A 5,867-nucleotide genomic window follows, 5' to 3' on the forward strand; every position below is an offset into this window, starting at 1 on the left:
CAAGCAGATAGTATTCATTGACGAATAAAAAACGTTACAATAAGAAATCTTCTCTTAGGTAAAGGCACGAAAAACCTGTTTTCGAAATAAACGTTCCATGGAATTGCTCTCATTGACAAAACTTGCAATTGAGGAAATGTATCACTGCAAATGCTTTTGGGAGAAGTCGGAGAAATAGCGTTTTTGCAAACAGTAATTGTGAGATACACTAAAAATTATGAGATAGGCTCCATTTACACGAAGCAGCTAACTCGATGGCGTCCCTTCACTGCTTTCACTGCTTCACTGCCTTCACTGCTCACCACTCGGCTGCATAGCCGAGTGGTGAGAACACTGAAACGGCAATCGAAAGGGCGCCGGTTCGACACCGCTCAAGAGCATGCGGCTGTGTCTGTGGCAGGACACTTAAAGGCATGCCTGAAGGTGGACACGAAGATTGGCTTCCTTGCCTTCACGTCCACTTAATCTAAATCTTCAACCACCAGGTGTAAGCCTGGATACGACAAACAAAAACAAAACTGCTTTATGTCGCCTACTTGTTGTTATGTCCTGCATTTTTGTTTCACTGTGTGTTGTTCCAAAGAGCGTAAAATAAAGATGATAATGCCTCATCTACATTGCAAAGTATTTTGTAATGTAGACGAGGCATAAAGTTAGGTGTCACATAAGACAAACAACAAATCAGCTTTTTTGATCATTGATTCAACATCTGAATACGTTGCGCCAATGTATAAGAGGCCGGCTATTGTGAAGACCTGCCATTTATAAACGATCCGATTATACCAAAAGTGGGGCAAACTAGTGGATCAAAGAATGAATAAACAATGCTGAGAAAACTAAATCTAAGTGACGAACAATACCGATGTCTTCATTTATCTTGGAAGAATGCTGCCTAAACTTATCAACAAAAAATACCGTAAATAACGGCAAAGATCCCGAAAGCAGAATTTGCACGACTTTGGCAAGAATTTATTCAGACATCTAATAATTCCACCACATACAATAACGGGCTCTCAACGGAAAGATACATAATAATCAACCTGGCTCTGGGCGGTTTGTGTAACAGCTTAGGGGAAGACACTACTTGAAATAATGCACCACGCAAAAGATTTTCAATGAAGACTGAGTCTAAAAACTGATGTGGATTGTGCAGCACAATGACTTCAAGTTTAGGACAGAAAAGGCACAAAAATATCACGATAAAAATAAAGACCTTGTGAGAAATTTTCGAGAATCATAACACGATGCACATACTATAAACGCGTAGTATGCATGCTGTTCTAAGCTGGCCGGCAACCACAAGGGTAGACAATACAGGCAGTTTATAATTCGATAACAGCGCAATAAACATTGTAAATACGTAAACCGACAATTTTCTTTTACAAACGTTTTACGTCTAATAGTAAATTTTCCCCCAACAATTTTTTGTGAATCGCTTGCAAACCACGGTTTTATAAAATAATTCATCATTATTATTTTTTACTTCTCGGATGTTGTAAAACGTCATGAAAAAAATCACAAAAAAACATTTCATTACTTCAATGCAGTAGGCCTAAGAATTTTTTATAGAATTGTAGCCACGTTGTTTTAACAAAGAAGCCATTTTTTGGCAATATAAAGTTATAGAAAATAATTTGCAATCATGCAAATGTTTGGAAGAATCTAGGAAGTCTTCTCACAATCTAGCACAAAATTATTAGCCTATGTTTATTGTATCTCTGCAATATTTTTTTACGACAAACTTTGAAGCTTCGTTACGGGGCTTCGTTATAATCATTTTTATCTTTGAAGTCAAAAGTTAATTTTTTTTTGGCCAGAAACATAATCGCTGCCTTGCTGATGTTGCCGCCTTGACGCGTATTTTTTGTGCTTCAAACAATAAAGATCCAGTCAGCAATCCAGTCTCTTTACATTGATTCAACATTTGTAAACGTTAAATTTATGTAGATTTGCTAACTGTGGGTTATTTCACATTTCCTTTGTTTACGAATGTTCCTCAATTCGCTGTTGCATTGTTTCGACGCTGGCGGACTAAAACTGTATTTTCAAATTGATTGACACAATCTTCAATGAAAAGTGAGCTTCGAACTTAGCTTTGTTGATGTAAATGCTGTATGTTTTGTGGATGTAATTTATGAGTTATGTTTATAAACACCCGTAAGCGAAATGACTTATGATGTAGCCTGCATGATATTTGTGATGCGACTTGACACAATTCCACAATCTCAAAAGCACCTAATTTGAACTTAAATCAAATATAGTTATTACTATTTGAAGCCTTTACAAATTGTTTCACCTAACGGATCATCAGAAGGTCTTATTCAAATAGAATCAAAAATAAATAGAGCACTTTTTGTAGTATTAATAGTTTTCATTGTTTTAATTTGAACTTAGATATTTCAGATAATTTCAACAACTTGTTCAATTGTCTTCTTTCTACAAAAATATTCATACTACAAACTCAATTGTAGACCTAAAATACATAAACGAAGATGTAAACAGCTATTTAAGCAGGCTAAGGTGTTACTTATGAGAAGTTTGGTTCCATAGAACTAGAAGCTAGCCATGAGTTTCGGAATGCATTAGTTTAGGAAAAAAATGTAAAACAACAAACGCAGTTTTGTTTTTTTCAAATTCGTGTAACAATATTACTCTGATTGTAGCTATTTTAGAATCAATGAGTAGCCTACAATAAGATTTGCTCGCAAGTCGTAAATCTTTATCAATGCAATGATTCGGCACACACACTTCGTGCGGTTGATCGAGCTCTTTGTTATTCAAAACTTTGCATGAAGTCGGATTAGCACGGTAATTACATAGCGGCAAGATAAATCAAAATTGTCGTTTTTGGGTACTTTTGCAAAAATTGAAATATCAAGTTTAACATATGAAATTTTAAAATAATGACTTTTCAAACTTATAGACAAATGATTTGTTTTCACACCAGTGCAATTTCTGTTGAAATAGCACCAGCGAATAACACGTAACAGCTGATTGAATTTGATCCAAAAACGGCCCCCCCCCTGAGCAGTTAACTTCCAAAAAAAGGTTAAAGAGCAAAAGGTTAAATTAAATTTCCAAGGATGCGCAATAATAGGTGGACATTTGGAAGCGTAGCCGTAGCTGCGTAGCCGAGTGGTGAGAACGTCTGCGCGACGTTCGAAAGGACGTGGGTTCGACACCGCTCCAGAGCACGCGGCTGTGTCTCGGCGAAAGACACTTAAAGGCAAGCCAAAATAAGGGAAGCAGCTGACTCGAAGACTATATGTCACTTTGCTGCTTCCTGTCGTCTGTTGTATCGCATCTGTGATCGCAGTGTACTGTATGTTATTGCAATGGGCGCAAATAAAAGCTTGATTATTATTATTATTATTATAGGAACTCCTAGCAGAACGGTTCAAAGATGGAGGATATATTTATGATATTCAAAAAAATAATGCAATTTTTGCATTGTTGACACCTCTCCAAAAATTTTCAAAAAAAACTACAATCCGCAACACGTGCTACTTAAATGTTGCATGCATCGGATTCAGTATTAAATTACCTTTCCAAGGATGTGCACCAATAAGAGGGCATGTGGAAGGAACTCTCAGCAGAACGGTTCAAAGATGGAGGATATATTTATAAAAAACAATTAAATAAGACGATTTTTGCATAATTGACACTTCTCCAAAAATCTTCGAATAAAATTATAATCTGCAATACGTAGCCTACCACTTAAATTTTGCAACGGATTCAGTATTAAATTACCTTTCCAGGGATGTGCACCAATAGGTTGGCATTTGGAAGGAACATATTGGAGAGGTGTCAATTATGCAAAAATCGTATTATTTTAGTATTTTTCTTAAATACATGTTCCATCTTTGAACTGTTCTGCTAGGAGTTCCTTCCAAATACGGTGGGTATTTGGAAGGAACTCCTACCTATTGGCAGGGATGGAGGAACCACGTGAGCCTCGTGGGCCTGGGCCCTACTTTATTTTCACTCTGAACAAACTGAGAGAGTTGAGAAAAGGTCACAGCTTGTCCTCTTTCCAATTGATGACTGACAGAAGATGCAAACTTGTCTTGCATATAGTTAGGCAGTCGACCAAATATGGAGTCAATAACTTGTGTCGTGTCTAAACCTGCATTAAGATAATCGCTGCAGGCACGTCACAGCTACGCATGTCTCTAGCTAGCCTAACTATACTCTCTGCATCATTAGGTTTGATAGGAGCTCCTTCAGTTAACTTTCTAGTATAGGCACTTACAATGCTGTGCATTTGACCATAAGAGCTTTCCAAAATTCGCCTTGCTTCCAGGTAGCCCAAATCTGGAGAAGAGCTGAGAATGCAGTCTGCAATGCTTTCTCTTGCTTCACCAACACAGAAAGAAATTAACTTGTCTAGTTTCGTCGCTGCATCGACAACTCCCCGAATGATGTATGCTTCAAAATGCCGATGAAACGCCGACAGTCTTCAGGGGCACCACCAAATGGTTCCATGCTAGTTTGGTTCCGATTTATGGAAGTAGCCATGGTATACAATGCGTCAACAAGTCCATTGATGTCAGGCTCATGAGGTCTTCTGTCTTGAAAAATGGACGTCCAATTTTCGCCTTGAGTTGATCTGATTCCAACAGAAGGAACTGAATTGAAGGCAGGCGGAATGAAGCGAACAGGGTCCACTGGAGAACGTTCCATAGTATAGCCGGAGGGAGACAAACGGCCAGGTCTACGTTGTTCTACTCTGGTCCTATTTAGCGACGACTCTGAAGGGCCTACTTTATCGTATGTTACATAATGACTGCCTGTCTCACCCTGTTCACTATTCCGAAAGTGATCGCTGGACTGAGAAGGTGGCGGTGGCCGAGGGGGTACATTTCCGACCTGTACTGAAGGCGACAACCCAGACCTCTCCTCTTCTATTTGCTTATTATAGTGGTATGCAGCCTCCCTAGCTACACGAATTGCCCTTTCACGTATGTTTTGTTTAACAGATGCCATTTCAGGTAGCACAACTTGTCCAATAGTGGCTGGTGTTACAGAAGATACAAACTGGCTGAAGGTTTGGGTATTACTTGACGAGCGTGGCATTTTAGGACTAGTTTGTCCAGAAAAGCGGGCATTCATTTTATCTTTGCGCTTCTGTACTTCAACCCATCGCTGGCGAACATCTTCCAATTCAACAAGGTATTCTTGCTTGACAGGGATTGCAAGCATGTATTGCGAACATGCCCCTATACATGACTGGCACGCTTTATTGTACTCACTTTGAAATTGTTTCATTTGATCCACACCGATCCCATCAGCTAAGGCACCCAAGACATCTCTTTCTATTCTAGTGAGAAGACCCAAATGAGACTGCCGTGTCTTACTTAAGCTGTGCAGCTTTTCTGCCTGGTAGCCCTCTTCACTAGCTACATTTTGTCTAATATTTGTCCCTATACTTTTTCGAGTACGCATACTTACATATATTCAGGGCTGTAAAGTCTACCTGCCTGGTAGCCCTCACTAGCTACATTTTGTCTAATATTTGTCCCTATACTTTTTCGAGTACGCATACTTACATATATTGCAATAACAAAATTGATGAAAATTTACTTAAGGACAGATGCCAAGTTATCACAACTACCGGTACTTGAACAAAACAACCCAAATGTACTTAAAGGTGAGGCAATTAAGTTTTACACTAACAGTGCAACCAATACACCAGAATAAGTCTATAAACACCAACTGTGTTTACCAAGGCGACTTAATCACAAGTCAACATACATACCAAAAACAATCAAATACCCAACTATTGTGACTAACTACACCAAAATGGTTCAGCCAATGAACCAGAGTTAGGCAACAGTAGCGAAGGCAGCAAACTAAATTTCCAAAGA

This window comes from Aplidium turbinatum, chromosome 1 (assembly GCF_918807975.1).
Source record: "Aplidium turbinatum chromosome 1, kaAplTurb1.1, whole genome shotgun sequence".
In the NCBI taxonomy this organism is placed as follows: Eukaryota; Metazoa; Chordata; class Ascidiacea; order Aplousobranchia; family Polyclinidae; genus Aplidium; species Aplidium turbinatum.